This window comes from Vicugna pacos, chromosome 10 (genome assembly GCF_048564905.1).
Source record: "Vicugna pacos chromosome 10, VicPac4, whole genome shotgun sequence".
In the NCBI taxonomy this organism is placed as follows: Eukaryota; Metazoa; Chordata; class Mammalia; order Artiodactyla; family Camelidae; genus Vicugna; species Vicugna pacos.
The window spans coordinates 2670269-2695240 of NC_132996.1; the positions used below are offsets into that span (position 1 = coordinate 2670269).

Below are 24972 nucleotides of genomic sequence, written 5' to 3' on the forward strand. Positions count from 1 at the left end.
GAAAAGACTCCTCAGAGATTAATTGCAGGGAGAGGGCAGGAAAGGGGCAGTATGTCACACTTTCTATTGTGAACACTGGAGCAGCGGCTTGGGATTAAATACGGTTTCTGACGTGGCCTCTATCTAGTCTTGTAGAATGTGATAAACCTCTTTCCCTCCGTTTCTTAATGTGTCAAGTTGGGGTGATAATATTTTAGGGTTTTTGTGGAACATTATACACATAAGCCATCTGTGTCTCGGTAGAAACAAGACCTGCTAGGGAGTCAGGGATTTCTTTAAAAAAAAAAAAATTGTCCACAGCACTCTGTGTGCATTTTGAAGTTCATGGAGGGTGAGGTTTGAGTCTAAACTCCATCGTGGGACAGGTGGCCCATGGGTCTGTGTGCCCCAGATTGCCCCCTCCTCCACAGTCCTCTTCCCCTCAGTCCAGGATGAAGTTCCCTAGTAGATTTACACAGAGTTCTTGTGGAAATGCCTTTTCATTTTATTGTTTCACCAAGAAGGTCTGCCATCATGATCTCAGTGGTCAGGTTTTGGTGACCTGAAGTCTATGCAATTGGGGATTCCTATTTAATAAAAAAAAAATTACAAACACAAAACTAGACCTAGGGTGGTTGCAGGGGCTCTTGGATGTGGGGACCATTAGCTTTGTTAGCTTCAGGTGCAGTGGTCTCTGGCCATGAGGACCCATCATCATGCTCTGAAGTTGGAGGGACCAGTGGGTTCACTGGGAATGTTAACTGAGTGTATCTCATGGGCTGGGCATTGTCCTATTTGTACTGTGTGTTCCTTATTTGAGACAGTGAGCTCATTTAATCTCAATAGCCTCTTTAAAAAATTAGACTTTTTATTTTGAGATGTAATGTAGATTCCCATGTAGTTCTAAGAGATAATATGGAGAGCTCCTATGGACCCTTTGCCCAATTTTCCTTAATGTTTCCATCTTACAACGTTGGGGTACAATTAATTACTTACTCACTAACCCTTTGAGGTTTGTCTTATTGCCCTCATTTATTTTCATGATTAAACTGGGGCTTAGAGAAGCACACAGGCCTGCCCAGCTCACCCACATGGTTAGTGTAGAGTCGGGTGGAATGTGGGCTTGGGATTTCCAGGCAGTACCATTATGATGGTCAATGGCAGGGAGCAGCATTCACTTTGCTTGCTTATTCATTTATTCAACAAACATTTATTGAGTAACCTCTATGGGTCAGATGCTTTCATAGGGTTATCTGATTCTTCAGCATTACTGAGAATCAGGTAAAGTTTTCTTTTTTTTAATCTGAGAAAATTAGTTCTGAGAGGTTATAAACATCCCCCAAAGGAAATATAGCTCATAAAGGAGGGATAGTAAATTTGTACAGTCCCCCCTTTTTATGCAGGTGGTACCCTAGGTATTTTACTATACAAACTTCCGTAATCCAGATATATTCCTGTAAGGCAAGGTTTTTTTTTAATTGAAGTATAGCGAAGTTTACAATTGTGTTACTTTCAAGGTGTTTTTTGAATTTTTAAAGAAAAATATTTTTTGAGGAGGGTAGTTAGGTTTATTTATTTGTTTCATTTTTTAAAATGAGGTATTGGGGATTGAACCCAGGACCTCGTACATGCTAAGCACGTGCTCTACCACTGAACTGTACCCTCTTCTCCAAGGCAAGTTTTCTTATCCATTATTATGAATTTTAGGGATTCAAATAAATTGGATAGAAATCCAGATCTTTTGATCCCACTGTGGTTCTTTTCTTTATATTCTGCTGAAGGGGGTTGGGGAAAGCAGTTCCTTTGTTCATTTCTTTATTCAGCAGTTTTGAGCACTGACTTTGCATCAGGGCCTGGCTAGGTGCTTAGAAACAGAAAACAAGAAATGACCCTTCTCTGCAGGGGCAGGAAGCCTAGACCAAAAGCTGGGTAATGTGATCCGAGCAACGGTAGTCATGTGCAGACTCTGAGGACAAACTGTACCCCTGGCTTTGCTTGGACTTCCTTGCCTTCTGGCTGGTACACACCAGGTCACCGCAACCCAGAGGGGCCTGCAGCCCGCAGCACAGTATGTACCTACATCTCCTCTCCCCTCTCGGCAGGGGCTGCAACATGAGCATCCCTGACTACGTGCAGTGCGCTGAGGACCACCAGACACTCCCCATGGTGGTCCAACCCGTGGGGATCAGCTCAGAGGAGAATTTCTTTTGCATCTATAAGCGAATCTCCTTGGTGAGCCAGATCAGCCCGTGCGGCTCCCAGTGGGCACTCTGTATCCACAACAGGCACCACTATGCGCCCGAGAATGGGTGGAGCGTCTTCCAATCCCACCGCAAGGTCATGGGCCTTGTCACCATTACAGATTGCCTCTCGGCCAAGGCCTTCGAGAAGCTCCACGTGCAGAGGAGCTGTATGGCACCTCGTTAATGAATCTCAGCTCTTTGTCTTTGTGCTGCATGGGGAGGTAGCTGAGCAGCAGCGCACTGACATGGCCTTCAATCTACGAGGACTGCAGGTTGGTGGAGAAGAGGATCGAGGACTTCACTGAGTCAATCTTGATCTTGCCCAAGTCCAAGTAGCTGGATGGGGCCCCGGAGAATTCTGGGGACAAGATGCCACTCCTCTGCATCCTGTTTGAGAAGGAGGACTTCATGGGACTGGACACAGACAGCAGGTAAGTCTACCTGGTGGGCCATCCGCCCTGGCTATGTGCCGGGTTGCTTCTCTACATCCAGAAAGGGATCAGCAAGGAAGAGGGCTGTCTTGTAGCCAGGGGGGGAGGGAGATGCAGGACGCCGGTTTACAGACATTTAAGTGAATCTGCCTTTGTTTCAGAGAGATCCTTTTAGGGTTAATATGGACACTTACTCCCCCTTTTCAGCCAGGACCCCTGGTGGGACCCCTGGAGTTGCTGTCCAATAGAGTAGCCACAGCCACTGATGCTAGGAGCGCTGGGGAGGAGGCTGGTCTGAGCTGAGATGTGCTGTAGGTCAAATGCACATCAGACGCTGAGGCTTGTCTAGTAAAAAGAATATAAACTATCTTATTACTTTCTGTATTGATTACATGTCAAAATGATAGTATTTTACATACAGTAGATTAAGTAAGATCTGTTCTTAAAATCAGTTTCTAGTATTTGGTTTTTTTGTTTGTTGGTTTGTTTCTTTGTTTACCTTTTTAAATGTGGCAACTGGGAAACTTTCTTTACCTGGATCTCATTTCACTCCTGTTGGGCAGCCTGTCCTGAGACAGTCTCGTCCCTTTGCTTATAGATGAGATGCTGAATCCCGAGACACAGAACGAGGCGCTGGTTGATCTGGGGTGGAGCCGGTGTCTCATGCCTCCCAGGCCCAGCACCTGTACAGCTCAGGCCTTCTCTTCCTGCCTGACAGCCACCATGCCATGTTAGGACATCAGAAACACCGCCAGGGACTTCCGAATGAACTCCTTACGGAGGGAAAGGTGTATCATAGAGTATGGGACAGAGCACTTAAAGGTTCATCCTCACTTTGTCCCTGTGATTAAGTCAACCGCCCCACTTTGCCTCGGAAGTGCAGACGAGGTCTTCTGGGCTGCCTACCCTCCCACCTTCTGCTCTGTTTCCCCGTGTGTCTATCGAGCTGTCCCTCGGGCAGAAGAGGGTGAGATGTCTTTGCCGAGAAGTGGTCTCCCTTTGCTGGGGTGAGTGAGGGAAGCTGTCTCCCCCCGGCCTGCAGTCTTGGGCCTTGAGTCAGGAGAGCGCTCATGGCGGTCCCACAGGTGACGGTCGGAGGACCTGACACGTGCTGCCGGGCCCGCTGTGGAGGCGGTGCTCTGAGATTCTTGAACTTACCTAAGATCAGATCCTACTATCTGGTTGTTGGCCAGTTGGAGGAGAAGATGTCAGAGAATTGATCAAAAGAATGTCCAGACCAGCCCTGTGAGTGAGGGGCAAAGGGGACCCGAGTCCCACCTGCATGTAGTGACTGGCGAACTCTGGATGAATTTTCAATTCCTCCCCGGAAATGTCTCTATGGCTTAAGGAAGGGACAAGGCATGTCGTGGCCCCGATCTATACTTGTCCTCACAGGGCCCTGTGATCTACATTTCCGCGCTCTGCTTCTGCTACTTGGAGATGAGGTGGCAGGTTTAGGAGCCTGGGCACTGCTGAAGACACAGCTTCCAGCAACGGGCTTCTCCCAGACTGGCTCCGTTCACCTCACCTGTCACCTCCTGCTGAGCCCCCAGGCATTAATCAAGGTAGGTGCATTGGTGCAATGTAAGCAGGGACCAACTTCTCCCCCTGGACAGACTGGTGGGTGAGTAGTAGAAGCCTGGAGCCCTGCCCCTTACCAGAGTCAACAGTGCAAGTTTAAAGGGGGAGAAGGGCAGCGGAGGGAAACTAGCCAGGCCCCGTGTCAGGTACCAGTCGGCCGCCCTACTTGCGTGTTCCATTCACATCCATCCCTCCCATGTGGGCAGTGGCAGCCCCCTTTTGCTGATTGGCAAACCTTCTCAGAGGGGTTAAGGAATTGGTCCTTTTAGCGGCTAGTAAATGCTGTAGCAGGATTCAAGCAGGACCTTGTCAGACTTCAAGGGCATGTTCTCTCTACTAATTCTGGTACCTCCCTGTTGTACGTGGAATGGTGAAGTGGGTCAGTTTTGGAGCCTTTCAGAAAAAGTGCGATTTATGTGCCTCAGGACTGTTTCACAAAGCTCAGTGTTCTTTGATGGTTCGGAAGCACCACAGTGCTTTTCGCCCCACAGAGGTAAGGTCTTACTCCTTTGACGATGACGTGGTTGCAAATGACGTACAGGTGCATAACCAGACTTAGCAGCTTCTGAAGGGAAACTCTCCAGTTCTCCCTTGATCGGCTGTCTTCCGCGGGATGTAACTGTGCTGCAGCGTAGGCCTGAGCTTTCCATATGGATTGAGGGTTTGATAACCAATGTTAACATAAAACGATCAGATGGAGAAAATCGACGTTGACAATTTATTTTTGGGTTTCATTAGACAAGATGTACTATTGGTTAATGGCCCAAATAATGTATGAAATTGAGTACAGAACATTGCATTTCTTACTTTCTACTTAGAACTGTCTTCCATTGTAAGGTTGTCTGCTTTGGAACTTCAGTTCAGCCACTAGGGCGCCTGTCAGTGTGTTGGTGTGATTGCATTCACACAGTGCATGTAATCTGGGCTTCCTCAGCCCCAAACACTCCAGTGCAGAATCATAGGCCGTAGGCATCACTTAGTCATACAAATACTTCTGAAACTATATGATTCCAAAAAAAAAAAAAAAAAGGAGAGAGAGAGATTGCCTTTATCAAAGTTCCTTTGGAATTTGACTGCAAACTGTTTTTGAGCAGTTATGGTTTGCTTTATATATGAATATATACATTTCTTTGCATGTAACTTGGTTTTTGGACTAGAACACCAAGCTCTTGCTTTCCATGAGCCACAAAAATCGTAGCCAAATGACACACGTATGAAACATTTAATTCTTTTTTTCTGAGAAAGAATCCTTAAATTTGGGACTTAGGCTCTGATTTTGCTTTTTGCTCTTCCCACCCCTCTTGTCGTCTCACTCATTTTTCCCACGTGGCCTCCAAGACGTCATGGTCTCAAAGGAGTGAGTGGACAAACACCAGTTGGTCGCCATGCAGTGCTGCTGTAGAGGAAGCCCAGCCAAGAGCTAAAGGACATTATCAGAGAGGACTTCCTAGAAGAAATGGGCTCTACATTCAGTTCTGAGGACAGAGTAAGAGTCAGCCAGGAGAAGGTGTAAAGAAGGTGGCTTAGGTCGCAGGTGCAGCCCAGGCAGAGGCCTGGAGGCTTGTGGGTGGGGACTCGAGGAGAGTGCCCTGTGTGGTCCAGAGTGGATGGTGCCCCTGCTGGGGAGGACACTGGAGAGGGCCTGGGAGGAGGGCTTTGGAGCAGCTTGGGTTTTAACTAAAACTGACACAGGAGGCAGTGAAGGGTGTCAGCAGGAAGTGACCCTCAGGAAAGGTACTTCTGGTTTTGCTTCTGATGTTCTACAGAAAGAAGGGCCAGGACAGGCGAGAGTAGGTATGTCTGTCCCTTTGAGACCCACCCCGTCATTCATTTATTCATAACACGCGAACTTCTAAGTGTCTAGGGGAGAGAGGGTGGACCCACATAAGTAAGCAAAATGTATTTGCTTCTTGGAAGCTTAGCAGTGTCAGAAGTTTACTTAGCCTAGAATGTTCTAGGAACAGAGGAACAAAGTACAGAGGTTGGAGGGAGGGAAGGCTTCCTTGAGAAACAGTCAAAATGAGCCTGGAGGCAAGTGGGAAGTAGGAGCAAGTCAGGGGGCCCCTGAGGTCACTGGGGACCTGGGTACTGAGGTGAGGCTGGGCGAGTAGCGTCAGGGTCAGGGTCAGGGTCAGGGGTGGGGCTAGAACTACCAGGGAGCATCTGAAGAGTTTGAAGTGGGGGTTGATGTAATCAAATTTGAACTTTGGGAAGGCTGCCCTGGCTCTGTGTGTGTGTGTGTGTGTGTGTGTAGCGGGGAGGAGGGGGAGGGTGCCACCAACTGGCGGGGTCATTAGAAGACCATTCACAGGCTGGGAGGCGACCAGTGGGAGAGGGGCATCTGGGCTTCTTGGGGACGGCAGGGGCAGTGTGGATGCCGGATTTCCTTATGGAGAGGGCTTGTTAGCGGGGCCGCCCTAGCGGCACCTTGTGGCTGGAAGAAAACAGATGGAGGCCGCCAGGTGGACTTTCCTCATCTCTCCTTCCCTGCCTTGCCTGATAAACTTAGCTCAGCCAACATTTGGAACAGAAGAGGTAAGTTCTAGGGTAGCCCAGTACTTTGTTGCGCTCGTTCGAGTGAGATCAGATGGGACATAAGTTTGTGTTCAAATCTGCATGTTCAGTTAGCTAGAAACGTCCCGTCTTTTGGATTTCCATAGGGGTTTTTATTCTTCTTAAACATTGCTTTCTTTGTGAGAGGAAATTTAATACAGCTGTTTTTCTCAAAAAGAAATCATACCTTTTAAGAAATTTAATATTCAACAGAATCGGAATATTTAAAAATGATAAAGTAAGGTTTTGGTGTAGTTTCTTTGGTTTCTGAGTTAATGTGGAGTTAGAGCCTTTGCATTACTTAATAGCACATACTTGTCAGTATTTAAAGAGCTGCTAGTGAACGCCCCAGGCCCCACCTCTCAAAGAATAGTTAAAGTTTGCTCTGAAATAGTGAAGTCATAAAGGTCTTGTTTGCAGAAGCCAAACAGTTGGTTTATAATATGTAGCATAGCTCCCTTTATAAAATAATAATAGGATCAACATTAAGAAAGTGGAAGATAACTGATTTTTTTTAAAGCTGAAACATAAACTTTCTTGTGCTAATGTTGCAACTGGAAATTTTGAATAGAAAAATCCTACTGTAATATCATCTACGTGGAATACATATATGACTTACACGTTTGAAAAGTAACTGCGCAGTGGTTTTTGAAGTCAGGAACATTCTAGCTGAGATACTGGCAGTGACGGATGCAGGTTTTCAATGGAAGAGCCTAAATTTGCCTTCTTAGCTTTTTTTTTTTTTTTTTTTGGAGTGAGCGGGTTGAGTAGTGCTTTGCCAGCATGAATTTGGGGCAATATGGGGGCAGATGTCATGCATCAGCAGTGAGATATTTCCATGCATTTTCCTTTCTGGATATCAACAGGGCACATGTGGGGTTTGTGCCGGCAGGGTGGGATGCTGCAGGACTCCCTGATCCATCACCGTGATGTCCTGGAGCTGCTCCAATCAGTGAATGATTTTCTGTGGCTTGGAGGTAATGCGATCTGATGCAGATGATCAGATGTGCAGTTAAAGTGCTATTACTTGAAATAAGAGAAACATAGAAACATGACTCTAAAAATACAGGATGAGGGAGGAGAATTGTCTGAGTTGCTTGCAGTGGGGAGTCTTCTCAGGTGACTCCCCCACCGTGATCCCTTCAAATATCCGCCCCAGCCCTGCACGGTAGTCCTGCTGAAGCAAGCAATCACTTTCCTCAGAAACGCAGTGAATTTCCTTGTGCCTCTGTTGGTTGGCTTTTTCTTTAAAGCACATCTTGCCCTTTGTTTAAATGCCATCCCTGCTAGTCACCTTACACTCATTCTTCTGGATCTCGTCCATACATAGCTGCTGAATGGATGAACAGAATGTAGTATCTCCATGTAGTGGAACATTATTCAAACATAAAATTGAATAAAAAAGAAAAAAAATAAAAGGGAAGATGAAAATGCCTCCTGCTCTGGAAAGTCCATCCTGACTGCTCAACCCGCCCTTTTCCCTTTGAAACCCAATCCCTTATACTCCACTTTACTCTTTTTGATAGTAATTACCACCTTCTAATAAACTTTAACGTTTTCCAAAAAAAAAAAGAAAAAGAGAGAGACGCTGATACCACTTCAACATGGACGAGCCTTGAAAACAGCATGTTAAGTGAAAGGAGCCAGACACAAACGGCCACATATTGTTGATTTCAGTGATCTCAAATGCCCAGAATAGGCACATGCAGAGGCAGAGAGCAGGTGATGGTTGCAAGGGGCTGGGTGGAGGGGTGTTAGGGAGTGACTGTTAGTGGCAGGGTGTTTCTGCTGGGGTGATGAAGTGTTCTGGAAATAGATGGTGGTAAGGGCTGCACAACCGTGAGTGTGCAGAAGACTGCTGAGCGCTGTATCTGGGAGTGCCTGTGGTTGGGGCGGCTTTATTTTGTTCTCATCCTGCCATGTGAAGATTGATCTTCTGCTGTGGCCGTTCTACTCCAGTGAGTGGTGAGACTCAGAGACTTTGTAGAGTCATGTTTCTTTTTCCCCCTTACTAAGTGTAGGCAAAAAAGGTTTAAGCCTGAGAAAGTGCTCCATCTGCAGAAATGTCGTTCAGCTTTGTATGGTGTGAAAATCTTGAGAGGTTTTTAATCGTTGAGGACAGTCTGTTGGGGGAAATAGCCCGTGAAGCCTGGGTGAGACCGGGAAGAGCTGCTCTTCCATCCCTGACACGGGTGGGGATTTCACCCCCGTTCATGCAGTGAAGGTCCCAGACTGGTGAGCGGAGTTAACAGGCGTGAATATTTACGTGTATCCGCTGCTTCATCTTGGATATTAATTTCAAGCTGAGTCAGTTTGTGGCGGCAGCCTCATCCTACATCAGGAATTTATAGTATCTGCTCTTTGGGGTGAAGACCTGACAGACTTGATTATTTAACAGTCTCTCTTGAATTGATATCCCAGATTCCTTTGTCAAAAGCAAAACAGCAGAAATACAGACATCCTTTAATGCCGATGTGACCTGCAGCAGGTTTAGTCTCTGTGCCTCAGTGGCCTTATCTGCGTGAGGAGAAGATGATAACAGTGCTTCTCTCAGATAGTGAGGGGGAAGTGAGAAACACAAATGGAGGGCTCACATGAGATGCTCATGAATGACCGAATTTAGTGCTCTCCGCCTGGTGAGGCCTCAGGGGCAGAGATGTCAGAACAGAGCAGTCGTAGCCGGAGCTCGATCCGTGATGGCAGCTGTTACGATCAGTATCACCACTGTGGGTTATCAGGTAGTTTTAAGACTTGGTAATATGAACTCATGAATAATGTTAGAAGACTAGACATCTCAGATCCGGTTTACATAGTTCTCAAGATTTCTTCTGAGAAATGGATGTTTTTTCCCCATCTTAAATCTGAGTTGAGTCTCTAAAAAAATTCTGCATTCCTCCTTTTTGCTTTAATTCTCCATTTCTTAAAAAAAGTTTTTAAATGGAGTTATTGGGGACTGAACTGAGGGCCTCATGCATGCTAAGCACATACTCTCCCAAATGAGGTATAATCTTACCCCTGATTTTTTTTTAAATTTACTTTCTTAGTATTCAGAGGTTAGAGGCCTCTAATTCTTTTTCTGGAGACTTGTCCATGAACCTGTAAATCTATAGTTAATGGACAAAACTTGGTTTATTAAAAAAATCAATAGAATATTCTGCAATCCATCCAAAAGGAAATGTTCGTTGACTTAAAATGTTTCTCCTTTATGGTGATTTCTACTTTTTGGTCTAGCTTAATTTATTAACAGCCATCCTCATCACCATAATGACAAAACTCGCTCTGAGTGGACACCTACCTAAGGCTGAAATGCTTTCCTCATGTTTTACTTCATAGCAGGTGTTTGAGGATAGGTATCAGTGTCTCCTTTTTTGCAGCTGAGGGATTGAGAGATGGAGCAGCTTGTCCCAAATTACACGCAGCAGGCTGTGGCTAGCTCGGTGCTGGAATCCAGGCTGCACAGGATGAATTCTCAATTGCTCCTCTAATCAGCCTCCCGTTGAGTGGTTTCCCGAACTCCTGTGAGTCCATAAATGACCGATTTTAGCGATCTCAGCCTGATGAGGTCTTCAAAGGAGAGACACCAGTGAGAATGTGAGAAAGAGTGACATAAATTAAAATTGTACATTATCAGAAAGTTTTATTCTCAGGTAATGACTTAAAAAGGTAATTCTTTTTTATTTTAGTGCTTTGTAAGCACTAAAAACAAAACATTTAAAATAATTATTGTGAAAAATAGAAGTGGGCTTTGAAAGTCCAACCGTTGCTAATGATGTTACTTGTTTTTCTCTAGCGGTGCTTATTGACTGAAAAATTTACAAAGACTGAATTAGTTTTATATAGACTTACTATGGAAGAAAAGATTGTCAGTGAGTATTGTAAGTAAAATCCTTACTCTTTTCTTTCCTGATGATGAATGTGTTAGTTGTTTTCATGCCTTAAGTACATTTCGTCATTTGTGAAATTTGAGTAATGCCGTTTACCTTGTCTGACTGTGAGAGTTAGACACCTTGTATACAAAGCACCGTAGCGGTGCTTAATAAAAATGTGCTGTCACGATGACTGATACTTTAGAAGTATCAACTCTGAATACTGAAAAGTGTAGCTTATTTCTGATGCATATTCAATATGAATATATATGACATATATGAATATGGCTTAAAGTAACAAGGATTCAGGGGTTTTTTTAGTGCAGTATGAAGTTTTAATGAAATCTGTGTCATTCTAGTGAGACAAGGACTAGTTATATTGCCTTAAGCAGACGACCTTGAAGATTATTTACACAGAATATGTATTGTTACAACTCAGAGTTCATGTTGCCGTGTAACCATCCATTCAGACTTTTAAATTTGTGGGATTCTGACCAGAACCATTAAGTTTAGAAAAATCCACATTGATCATTTTCAGGGAATAAGCTTCTCTCTTTTGTGATTAAAGAAAATTTTGATTTTTTTTCCGCACTCTTAACAGGTTTTAAAAAAATCAAAATTTTGATTTGACATGTCGCTGTTTTAATAGAATAAAGCTCATGCTGTTTTAATATGTAAATAAATGTTTTTGTATTTCAACAAACTTGTATTATTTCCTGGCTCTTTGAGAAGTATTTGGCAAGATACTTAGATTGCCTACTGTTGGAAAAATACAGGCGTGATTTTTATGAATATAGGCGTAGTACATATCTGTTGGTTTTTTCTACAGTGAAAGACATGAGGACTATGAGAGCTTGGCTGCTGATTGCCAGGAGGACAGATCCAAGGTCTCAGTCTCCCCTCCTGTAAAATTAAGTGGCTGGACTGGATTCTTTCCTCTTCTAAGATGAGTTTCCATGAACCTATGTCCTTTGTTTATATTCAGGAGTACTAGCAATATCAGAATAAATACTTAATACCCCCCTCTTCCCCTGTAGCAAATTGCAGTCTGTGCTACATAAGCTTTTAGTTATCTGAATCTCGTTTCTCATCCTACAGGCAATGTTTGTGTTGCATCTTTCCAGGCAACCTGGAAGATCTTTTTAGCCATAGGTGGCGCTGTTGCACATTCTTAGAGTCTTAATTTTCCTGTTTGTAAGAGAAGGATTAAACAACGTGATTTTATTTTGATTTCTTTGCTTAATGCTTCAGAATAGCACAATATCCATTATGTCTGTCTACCTGGAAAAATTATTCTGCTTATATCTTAGTTTTATTCTGTCATCTCGCTGTGAACATTTCAGACTTGCTGTGCAAACTATGGCAAAATCGGACTTTGCTTCCAGTGTTAGAAACCAGTGAGCCGGGATTTTATAAAAGAGCTAGAAGCGGCCCTGGAGCATCTTAAATATAAAAAGTGTGTTGAGTTCCCTGAGTATTGACCCCATCGCTGTGTGTTAATTGGTGGGAGATGATTTGGTACATATACGAAGGGGTGTAGTTTTTTGACTTGGGTTTGCGTGCACGCGCTGCCACTGAGCCACGTGAGCCTGAGTCAGTTCGTTCTGAGTTTTTTCCTCGTCTGTGAGATGGGGACGCTCATATCTGCTTTGTAGAATTGTAAGAATTAGTAATTATGTAAAGTGTTTACCACAGTGGGTATGTCAAGAGGGCTCATAAACTTTAGCTGCTGTTTTGTGTGAAGCCATCATTTTATAGTCTTTGGCAATTACTAAGAAACAGGAAAATAAGAAAAGCTGGTTTTATGATGAAAGATATTTGAGGAGGTTCCATAGTTCCTATAACCATAATTAAGCATCAGCAGAGTCAGAACTGTTACACAGTCACCCTGAAACAACGTTAAGCCACAGAATTTTTTGTTACTTCATATATGTTGGGGCCTAAGGGGATCCAATAGTTATACATATGTTGTCTCCAGCAGCCAACTGAGAGATGACACAAAATACTAGGCAGGCGATAAATGTCTTCTTTGTTACTGATGAAGCCACGTTCTCCATGAACTTCAGGGCTGTGGGTAAATGAGTGTCATGAAACTGTGTCCCAGAAGTAGAGACTTACCTTGTCCCATGTAGCTCTGGGCCACAGCGAGCCTTCCCTTGAGAGGATCTGCCCCATCATGCACACGGCTGTCCTGCCATGGAGCTGAGCATGCCGGGTGCTTCCCAAGGGTGGCCAACAGTGGAGGGATAGGAAGGGTTTCACATGCCCTGCTTGTCTCCCCGGACTCACACCTCACTCTGTTAGTGTGAGGAGGGCCAGCTGTGGGCCAGGGGCCAGGGGCCAGGGGTGTAAAAGGAGAAGCACTCTCCATGGCCCAGAGGAGTGGGGAGGAGGCAACCCCTCCTTCAGTTTAAACAGGTGGTGGCATGGAGCAGAAGGGTGCACCCCAAGAGTTTATAGAAAGAGAAATAAGGATTTCCTTTGGGAGTTAGTCTAGCCAGGAAACAAAGAAGATGATTAGAAAGGAGACTTGTAAACCACTGTAATATTAAGTTGACATTTGTTGAGCACCAAAAATATGCTACATTCTTTTCTGAGTGTTTTATAGAAATGAATCCTTCAATCTTCTCAACAAGCGAGAAAGGAAGGTTTGATTGTTATCCCAGTTTTACAGTATGGAAATTGAGGCACACAGAAGGTAAGTAAGTTGGCCAAGGTCACAGAAGTAGTAAGTGGCAGAGCTAGTATTTTAACCCTGGCTGCCTGGTTTTGAGGCTCCCAGAATGGGCTTTGGGTGTTTAGATATATCTGCATCCCTGGATTTCTTTACGTCTGTGTATCAGTTAGCCCAGAGAGGACAGGGAAAGGAGAGTTAAACAGGTGCTCACAGTCGTGTCTCGGCCACTGTCCATGAAGAGTGCACCGTGATTAGCGTTGTTTTCCAGGCAGTAGATCTGTTGGTATAACAGAAATTTAGTCCATTGAATTAATCTAGAAACCCTTCCTGCTCTGCTTCTGTCCACGCTTGCCATGTGACTGCCTGCCCGTGATTGGGCCCTGGAGGAGAAAATGTACTCATGGTTGAACATTGATATCGCAGTCTGGTTCATAATTTCACGTCTTCTGTTACATTAATAAGTTAAATTTCTGGTTTTCTTGCATCAGTGTCTCATGAGTTTGGTTAATGTAAAACCAGCCCATGGGAGCACAGGGGTGCTGACGGTATAATTTCTGAGCACGTTGTGGCACTTCTAGCCGTGCAGACCTGGCTGGAGGATGTACGCCTTCCTCACTGATTTCTCCCAACATCAGGGTCCTCTCCCACCCCCGGATGTGAGGCTGGGAGCTCTCTGAGTAGACCAGTCAGAGGCCAAGTCCACCAATCAGAAAATGATGAGGCACCTGGAAGTGGGTTTAATAGAAGAAAAGGGCTTCCAGGTAGTCCGATGGGCTGTTTGAATAATTTGGTGAAAAGCTGCCCACTGTCTGTGGTTGAGCTGCTTCTTTGCTGTTGAAAAGTCTGGATTAGATGAAGGGACTTTAAAAATCAGAAAGGAGTGATTTCAGGTGGTACATCAACACCAGTGAGAAGTGATGGATGACCGCCTGTGTGAGGCATAGACAGAGTCTTACAAGCTTCATAAAACAGCTTTAAAAGCTCTGCCATCTGAGTGCACTACATAAGGGGTCCAGTTCATCACTGGTCGTGCTGAGAGGGCAAGTAACTGATGATGGCAGAAAGGACACGGAGGCATCAAAAAGGTCTCAGTCATGTTCCCTGTTTAAAGGATGTGGCAGAGTGTAATATATTTGAGCTGGTTATTCACTGAACAGTTTTGAGTGTCTTCTGGGACTCCCTAGTGCCCCAAGGTTCCATGCAGCTGGGTGTCCCCTCAGTGCAGCTCTGTCAGCGCTTGCCCTGGGCTGACGTGGTGTCACGGGGAGCAGGGCGGTCAGCGTCCCCGGCTCCTCCGAGCTCCGTCTCCTCATCCACAGAGCTGGGTTTCTCACCCCTATCTACGTTGTAGGGTTGCTGAGACTCATACGTGATGGTTGTCAGGTGTGATTTGTGGTTGTACCTGTGTTCGGCATATAGTCAATATTTGATAGAAACACTTGTTTTTTTATTGTAATTGTGGTTCCTAGATTACAGTGGTTTTTAGTCTTTTTTTTTTATAGCTTTATTCTTATTTTTAAATATGCCCTTATTTTTATTTATTTTTTGGAAGTACTGGGGACTGAAGCCAGGGCATTGTACATGCTAAGCGGGTGCTCTACAACTGAGTAATACCCACTCTCCTTGTCTGCACTTAAAAATACATATTGCAATACACAAAATAGCTCTTAAACACCATCATGGGACCTAGTCTGTATAGGCAATTGAACACTTATACTATTTAAATAAGAATAAATGCTGTTGGGACATACTTTTCTGAATCTGTTAATGTGCTTAAAAATGATCATAACTAGTGATAAACACGAGACTTGGATCCAGTATTTCTTAGGGCCTGTTTTGCCATCATGGGAAATTACATTCTACAGAGAAGGCTAATTGGGGCTCTTTGATATTTGGATGGTTTAGCAGATGATCAAGGCTTTCAAAAGCTGACAGTTTTGTATTTTAAACTAACTACAAATTTATCTTCTAGAAGTTGGAAGTCCTAAGCTTGTGAAGTGCCCAGTAATCCAGAGGGTATGTGTTTGTGTCTGTGTGAACGTTTGTGTGTGTGATTTCAGGAATCTAGAAATAAGTTCCATATGGACTTCTGATACCTTTCTTCTCCAGTTCAAGTTATAGGCATATATTTACACAAATAAGTTGATTTTATTTTGTCATTTGGCATATTGGTGGGAATAAGTGGTTCTCATACTTACTTCAGAAGGGTTGGGCAGCAGGAGCTTAGAAAACGGGAGGAGAAAGAGGCAGGGAGGCAATTCACACATTGTGCAGGGTATGAGAAATAGTAGCTTTTCTTTTCTCTTTTCTTCTAAAGCAAACTGGCACTGAACTGTAACATACTATTACTCAGAATTGCTTTTCTAATCAGATACAAGTGCCTCAGATTGTTCAAGGCAACATGAATGATGAAATGTGTTTTAGCATTTATCCTTAAAAGTAGTTTTATTTTTCAAGTAAAAGGCTATAGCCTGTTCTTTCTTCTAGTGGCACAAGAAATTCTCATTGATCCAGGTGCATGGTCTATGTGCTTAGTTTCTTTGGGTTTGTTTTTTTTTTTTTTTTTTTTTAGTGCTTGTTTCATTGTGATGTGAATGAATGCTTAAAATTTCTTGATTTTCATTTTAAGAACATGCTGATTTATCAGAACTGTTAAAAACCTGATTGTTCTTTGGTCCTTGTTTGGTGGGGCACCCTATTGATTTCTGTTGTCTGTTAAAGAGGGAAAATCTTCCTCTAGCCTGCAGATCATTAAGTGAATGGTTTGCAGTGTGCCTTTAAAATTCATTGAATGCATTGAGTATGTTTGTCCAGTGAATTTTGAATTGACTCATAGTATTACTTTGCTTTGGTTCTGTGGCTTTTCCTCCTATCCACAAGAATTTGAATTCTCTGTTGCATTTTGTATGCGTGTTCTTAACAGGGGAATATATTTTGAATTTTTTACAGAGGTGGGTTTTCCTATCCCCTCTGAATGCCTTCTGAATTGATACAACAAAAATCTGTTATTGCAGTGCTAAATTATTTCATAAACAATTTTTTGGCTTAATCAGAAACAATGACAAAAAGTGATAATAAAAAATACGAAAACCTTCCTTCCTTTGAAGAATAGAAATCAGGTGGTCAGGCTCCCGCATGCTTTGTGCCTGACACACTTACTCTCATGTCATTGTGTATCATGATTCGGAGATGGAGTTGCTTCAGGTTTATAGATTTTTGTTTTAACATTTGTGTTGAATTCTTTCTTCAGGCTGATGTTTCCTGTTTGGTTTGTGGAAAGTGTAGAAGAAGGGAAACAAATGCTTTGCTTTGTTTTCAGGAGGCCTGAGTTACTGATGAGAAAAGAGTTGAGGGTGGGCTGAGGAAGAGTGACACTCCCTCTCCTCCCGACTGAAATTGATGAACAATGAAATCAATTATATATATCGGTATTTGACCAATAGAAGCTAGCGAGCCCACATTGGCTAGTTATGCCCAATGGAAAGTACTGAATTCACCTGCAGAGTTAGATTCTTTACCAAGAAGAAGCAGCTTAGAGCAATCAGAAAAATCAGTCCTATGATGAGATATAAAAAGATAATAATATCTTTTATTTCTGAAACTTTTCTACGTTAAGTTGTGTAGAGCTAAAATTAAGTTCCAAGCACCAGGAATTAAGAGTGTGGGTGGTTCTGTCGGATCGTTATTCAAGGATGTGCATAGACCCTTCTAGAGTGGCTGAAGCTGGCAGGAAAAGAGCCAAACCAGGGTTTGTCATCCCAGGGTATCCTCCATAATGGTTCCATGTGGGAGCCCTTGATTTGCTTAACAAATTGTAACAGACCCAGGCCGCCTGTCAACTTTAAGAAGAAAAAATATGCTTAGTAACTGCTTTGCAAGCAGGGGCCTGTGCATGCTCACTCCTGTCTCCTTGCCTTAAAAAACAGAGACAATGCTTTGCTTGCATAGTTGAGGTTTAGATAGCACTCTGCTCATTGCAAAGCAAGGACCCAGGACCTCAGCTATAAAAGCTGGGCTTGTGTGCAGTTGGATAGTCTATTATCCCCAAAACAAGGACCTGGCTGGTCTGGTGGTCTGCTTTGTAATTCACACATCTAAAGAAAGTATTTTGTTCCCCCTCACCCCATGACTTCCCTAAAGATACACAAAGAGTTTGTACTCATGGTGGATTCTACAATCTCTGTCTCATTCAGACTTTCCCCAAGTTCCTGTTTACTATCACACAACTGTTAATGACTTTTTCCTTTGATTATACACAGTAAATATGGGAGAATTTGAGAGGCTCGTAGAGTTGGCTCCCTACTCCCTATCGATTTCTGGACTTTTTCCAGAGTCTTGAATAATCATTCCGTGTCTGTAAGAATTCTGCCAGCCAGAACCCACAGTTCCAGGTGAGAAGGATGCAGGTATATCTCTCCTAACCGAGGGAGAGAGAGAAGATAATTGAGATCTGCTACCCCGTGGTCCCTTCTTGCCCCAGGGCCACTGCAGTTCACCTGCAGTCTTCTGGCCTCTGCTCACAGGGCCTCTGTCCCAGGACTGACCACAGCCTTTTCTTCCCTTGTCAACATTTCCTGTGCCTTTTAGAAGTTGGTCTCTTCTTTGCAATACAACCCTGGCAGATGTGATGGTGGTAAGCGTGCTGGTGGGCAGTCACTTGGGGTTCCCAGGAGGCATGCTGATTCTCCTGAGACTCTCATTCAGGGTTACAGATCTGTCGAGCACCAGAGGAAGCCCATGCACGTGAGGTCAACACAGCATTGCATCACTTTCATTTTATTTTTGAACTTTCAGTGGAGAAATTATTTGTAGCAAACTCTTCCAGATTTTCGGTCCCCTGCTTTCCTCACCACCATTTCCTTGTTGGCTCTGGTCCTTGTTTTAAGAACCAGGTTTCTTCTCTGGTCATTTCTAGCAGCTGGGCTTGCCGAATCCTTGATCTGCATTTGAGGCAGAATGCTTCTTCGTGATGTCAAACTGATTTTCCTATTTCTGAATATTTCGTGTACAATCAGCAACTGTTTCAAGTGAAATGCTCTTGTCCAATTTCAGTTAACTCACATTTGCTGATCTCCTGCTTTCATGCTGAGGGCAGTTTCTTCTTCCTGTAATAAAAGTTAGCAATTTGCATTTACAATGGGAAGGTACTGGACCGAGGTGCTTTTGTTCTTAACAGTTTTAATACAATTGACCCATTAAAATGTACAGCGGTTTTTACTCTATGCCCAGAATTGTGCATCGCAGTCACTCTTAGAACATTTTCATCCCCCCAACAGGAAGCCCTGTATACATAAGCAGTTATTCACATCTTCCCCATCCTTCCCCAGCCCCAAGGAGCCACTCTTCTCTCTATGAGGATTTGCCTGTGCTGAACATTTCATGTAAATCGAGTCATTTCATGTTAATGAAACCGTCTATTGTAACTGAATTCTTTCACACTGAATAACGTTTTCAATGTTTGTCCAGGTTGTGGCCTGGGTCAGTACGCTATACTTTGCTATTGCTGAATAACATTCCACTGTATGGCTGGGTCCCACTGTTTACCCATTCATCACGTGATAGGCATTTGGGTTGTTTCTGCTTTTTGGCTGTGATGAGTAATGGCGCCGTGAATACTCCTGTAAGAGTTTTCATGTGGACACTTGTTTTCAGTTCTCTTACGTGTGTGCCCAGAGAGCAGAATTGCTGGGCCATTCAGAAACCAAATGTTTAACTCTCTGAGGACCTGCCAGGCTATTTTCCAAAGTGGCCACTCTGTGTTTCATCCTCACCAGCAAGGGCTGAGCGCTCCGCTTCCTCTGTGTCCTCATTACTGCTTGTTACTCTCTTTTTGAGTATATCCTATTGTAGTGAGTGTGAAGCAGTTTCTCCTAGTGGTTTTGACTTGATTTCAATTACAGCTAATGATACTGAACATCGTTTCTTTTTGCTTATTGGCCATTTGTATATTTTCCTTCAAAAATACATTTTCAGATCCATCATTCTATTTTTAATTGAGTTGCCTTTGTATTGTTTAGTTGTAGGAGGGTTTTTTTTGTTTGTTTGTTTGTTTTTTTTTTTGGAGATACAAATTCCTAATCAGATAAATGATTTAAAATAATTTTCTTCTGTCTGTTGTTTTTTCACTTTCTGGATGGTGCCCTTTGAAGCAAAATTTTCACTTTTGATGAACTCCAATTTATCTCTGTTTTCTTTGCTTCTTGTGCTTTTGGGGTAATATTTAAAATCTGAGGTATTTTATTTAAACTTTTATATATAAAATAACTTAATTCTTAGGACCGTTCTAGGAGAGGGATGCTGTTGTTGTCCCCAGTCTATGGACAGGAGACTAAGATGCAGAAAATTTCACTGACATATCAGTGTCAGAGCTACCCAGTGCTGTGGGATTTCAGACCCTCATGTTTGTCCCCAGCATCTGTGCTCTTCCCAGCTTGCTCCACTACTTCCTGGAATCGTTAATGAAAAAAAATCTTTCCTTTTTTGATTTCTTGTTAGTTTGTTTTCTCATTGGGGACCTCATCTCCTCATTTTCCTTGCAGAGGTCAGTGTAGGTTTATTTTAGGTCTCATGTAGGCAGAAGAATTCCTATCAGTTAACTTATTACTCACTCTCCAGTGATGATTGTTGCTAGTTGACCTAATCAAGTCATGCTTATGTCTTTCCTGCTTATGACACTAAAAACAGTCAAGACTTACAGAATCCTCAAAGAAGAAATTACTTGATTGATTTCATTTTGCTACCCAATCAAACCAATCAAATAAAAACCCCGATGTTGGCACATATTATAAGCCATCCAGAATAGGGTCTCTGTCTTCCTTGTGTTTCATTTCTTTGGTCACAGTGTCTGGATAGTGCCTTGCTGTCCAGCAGTTTTGTTAGGATATGGTGCTCGTGAATCATTGTAAGGACATAATTTTGACAACAGACTGTGTTGTTCATTTCACGAGGGAAAAGATCATAGAGAAATACTGCTCAGATCTATTTTAAAACTAAGCTTTGAATTTTGAGAATAGTTCAAGAAACCATAAGAAGATTTTTTTCACTAACTTTAGATCTATCTTAGACACAGTATGGTTACATAGCAGAGTAATTTATCAACTAGATTTGACAAGAGGAGTGTAATATTGATTACTTGTTTTAGTTGAAATATTCTACCTGGGATAAAGTAATCAGTTCCCATAAATGAACAAATATGTTTGTATTTCTATGCAACATGGGAGCAGACTTCATATGTTTCTATATAATATATATGACTATGTGTTTTAATCTGTCTGTCAGTGTTTTTATAGTTTTTCAGCAATGTTATAACTTTAGAATTCTTCTAAGAAAATCACCCCCGATTCTACTGCAGTTTGTACTGTGTATCCGGTCTTATGCATGGGATTCCTCAGTGAGGAATTGCCTCTCCTATTGAGTTAGTAGCAGAGTTAAAGGAACTGTGATTTCTAGGCCTTTGCTTTCCATGTGTTTGCAGTTGGCTGTCAATCACGATTTTCCCTTTCTTGAGTTTTCATTGTTCAATTAGAATTTTGGAAATAACAATTAATATGTTGCAACTGTCTCCCTAGAAACTTGATCTGTTTGTGCCTTCCAGTTTTCAATTTATGAAAAATGTAAATGCACTCTTTTTTTTAAGTAGTCCTTTTTCACTAGATATTTGTTTACCCCTTTATAGTTAAAATATTTTTTTCCCAATGAATGAATCGGTGTGCATGTTTTAAATATACGTTACTTTTTAGTTTTCTTAATGTAACAGTTATATCCATTGTAGAGAATTTGGAAAATAAGGATAAACACAATAATAACTTAAAAATTGCCTCTAACCTCACCTGGAGTTACACTTATAAGGTTTGAAATTGAGAATTACAAGTCCTATCACGTTATTCTTCTTTTTCAAGTACGTTTTAGTTACTGAGACCCTCGAATTCCCATGTGAATTGTAACAGCAACTAGTCAGCTTCTGCAGAGGAGTCCGCTGGGATTGTGATCGAGACCACGTTGAATATACGGATCGCTCTGGGGAGCACTGCCATCCCAAGAGCTCTGTCTTCTGATCCAGGAATCTGCGTGGTGTGTCTGTCCAGGTATTTAGGACTTCTTTAATTTTTTTTCAACAATGCATTGAGTTTACAGAGTACTATTTTACTTTTTTTCTTTGCCTTTATACTGAGGACAAGTGTGCAAGGTACAGGAATCAGAAGTGTATTTGAACCCCCCACTTGCTGCCACCAAGGACGCTGAGCTTTTTCTTTACCCTTTGTAAAATCTTGCAAAAATAAGACCTCAGTAACTCTCTCTTGAATGAATGATTTTATGATTGTTGGATGATGCTTGAGAGTCCTTGTGATGATGCCTTTTTCCCAGTCTTTCCCCTCTTCTTAACTATGCCCTTTCTCTTCCTTTCCTCCAGCCTGGTTTTCAGCCTGACTGTGGCACTGATTTTCCCTGTCTGTGGACTCTTCTTTTCACTGGTTCACGATAATGTTACATAGGGGCTGTGGAAACTTGCTAGATGTCAAGAAAGAGCAAATCCATTTCATGCTAGTATTTTTAGACTCTGGTATTCTTTTATCGATTGAAATTAAATGAGGCATACCCCCTTAGCCATCCCGTGAGCTCTTTTCGTCTTCCTACAGGTGATACTGCACTGGTTGCTGCGTGTGTCCTTCCCCCAACCTTGGTTTTGGATTTGAGTAAGCCACCCTCAGTGGAGCCCTCTCTTTAAAAGATGAAGAGAACATTTGCTCCTTCACCCTGTTTGGGGACTTGGATGAGATGAGGTACCAGATAAAGAATGGAGCCCCTTCTCATTCTTACCCCTGCTCTTTACGTTACTTTCTCCAGGGGAAAAGAGTACAATTCAACAGTATATAGATTGATTGTGAACTAATGAAATAGACAAGACAACCGAACATTTATTAAATATCCTTTCATGCCAGAAACAAATGTATTATACACACAAAAAACACATAATACACGGTAGTACTGTGGTTACAAACGTGGGTCCGAGTTCGAGTCCTGCTCTGGAGTGACCAGCCCTGTGAGATGGAGAACTGGCAGGTCAGCTTAGCCTCTCCAGGACTGGTTTTCTGTCCTGCAGAGACTGGGCTCCCTAGGCGTCCCCCCCCCCCGTAGAGGTGCTGTGGGGTGTAAATGACACGCGTTGGCAGCCCGAGCACAGCTGCTCGTTCCTCGTAAGTGCAGGATAGCATAGCTTTTGTGGTGACGGCTTTATGACCGCCCCATGTAGACTCTCTGTGCTTCGAAGGGATGCCTTGTGGTTTGAAGGTGGGATTCTCACTTCTGTAAATACCCAAGGATTGTGTTATTGGGCCCTGTTGATTTGAATGTATTCTTTAGAAAGTACATATTGTAAATATATTTTTCAAGGATGCATGCTTTTTTCTTTTATTATTTATAGTTCTACCCTCTCATCTCTTGGTGTGATATTTCATGGAATCCAGGAAACAGTCCTAAGCTACCTGCCTCTTCACACTTCTCCGTGGTGGTTTTCTTCCCTGACTAGAAGAGGGTTTTGCATAGGAAATTTTCTTTGTTCCCCTTTTCTTGGAGTTTCTCTGTTTGTCTGCCCATGTCTCACCTGTCCATCTGTCCATTTCTCTACCCACTCATTCTTCTGACTTGTTCCAAGAAGCATTTCAGGCAGCTTACAGAAGAACAGATACCAAATAAACAGGTGAGAAAATGGGGCCAAGTTCAGACAGTGAGGCTAGGAGGCGAGCCTGTGTGAAGGTTGCAGGCTTGAGACACACACCTCTGCCCTGTCATTTATAAGATGGAGAACAAGAGTGTTCCTGAGGCTCCCAGCAGACACAGGGAAGTAGAGTTTGTGGGAGATGCTCACTGGCTGTGAAATAAATAAGTGGCTTAGGAGAAGCCCGGTCTTTCCAGCTACTAAGGCGTAGGAGAATATTTTGAGTGTCTTCCAAAAGCAGAGTATTTCATCGTTTCTTTTGTCAGAGTTCTATGTATAGTTGGTTACATTCTATATCTGGAAATTTCTCCAAAACTGCTTCACACGTGAGTCCCATGGCTCGGGAATTGGGTGGTTCTGCTCATTGAAGGGTGTTGGCAAGAAACAGAAAATGACCGCTTCAAAGGAGCCTGCGATTTGTCAGTTATGTTTTGTCAGTGCTGTAGATTTCAGAAAATGCTTTCACTGCTTCTCTCCATCTGAGGCGTCAGCGTGCTTTCTTACCAGCGTCAGGAGCTCAGGGCCACGGGATGGTGGGGGCTGACTTCACTGCCGTCAAGACAGCTAAGGTAGTCACTGCAGGCGTGGTGCTTTTACGTAGTGCATTTCATGTTCTTTAATAGAAGGTTTCAACAGGGAGTTAATTGAGTTAATTAACATTTAATAAACATGATGCTTTTCTGAAAAGACACTTATAGGTAGAATATAAGCTTTGTAGACTTTAAAAACGGTTTCATTTCTGAAATTTCAGTAGGGAAGATACACAGTTTATCCTTTTTATGCCTCTCTTTTAAAGTAACATATAAACGTGACAGAAAAAGCAGAGGATGATTTCTGTTCTTTCTCTCGGCTTGCAGGTGCCCCTTCATCCAGTGGCATCCATCCAGACACCAGCACTGACACTGGCCGTGCTCAGAACTGCCTCAGCCCTGAAGACACAACTGACAAATAGAAGGGGGCCACGCCCTGTTACAGCAGGTGCTCTCACTTTGTGGGTCCTTATGTAACCGCGTTGTTATTCAGGATCGCCAGTTCTACATTGCGTGACGCTGCTGCGGTGTCTCCTAGTTATTTGTTTCTGTAAATACTCGTGTATTTTCTTCAATGTGTGTTACCAGATATCTGAAAATGCTTTTTTTTAGATGAAAAATAATGTGTATTTAATCTAATAAGTCTGAAAAAGGGACAAAAGATGCTATCCTGGTCCCACTACTCAGAGATAATAATTAACACTTTAACACCTATTTTCTGTTATTTTCGTCAGTGTGTATCAGCTCTGTCATAAAAACCAGCGAGCACTCTGTTCCTCTTTACTGTGTGGAGAACTTCATATTCCATTCAGCTTATTACATGTTCTTCTGCAATATTCTTTCTCCCCTGGCATGATTTTTAATGACCAGTATAGCATTCTGTCTTGTGGAGGCATCGTCCATTTTACTTCGGACTTGAATAAACTGTTAAGTTCCAAGTATACTTCACTGAAATACGGAAAAGAGAACTGTGGTGGTACCGATAGGCCCCTACATCTCTTCCCCTTATTTCCTGAGGGTAAAAGCTGTTGAAAATGTGGTGTATATATTTCATGACCTTTATGCCTATGACATATATGTATACACATACATACATACATACATACACGTACATGAGAAATCTATGTATATGTGTGTGTATATGTGCTTTATTGAAAAATAAGGACATACTATATGTTTTCTGCAGCTTGCTTATTCACTCAGGGGTATATTATAGACGTCCTCCTACTACAGGCTCCCCCAGTCCTTTCAGATAGAGTGGAGGGTTCTCCTGATGTGCAGGTGTGGTCTCTTGTGCAAGGACACTTTTGGTGGGAGAGTGCTGTGGACAAGGCCCTGGACCATGCCGAAACGCCGGCCCCCTCAGAGCCCACAGCTCACCGTGATTTACTGCATAA

The 24972-nt window shown here is 42.9% G+C and overlaps 1 long non-coding RNA gene across 1 annotated transcript in view; it reads left to right on the forward strand.

The window, feature by feature from the left end:
- LOC140698908 (uncharacterized) overlaps positions 1–24972 on the forward strand; it is a 33330-nt gene that overhangs the window by 2507 nt on the left and 5851 nt on the right. Inside the window, exons 2-3 of the long non-coding RNA XR_012076914.1 lie at positions 21229–21414; positions 23903–24023. This is a non-coding gene — a long non-coding RNA (uncharacterized lncRNA). The remainder of the gene's footprint in view (positions 1–21228; positions 21415–23902; positions 24024–24972) is intronic.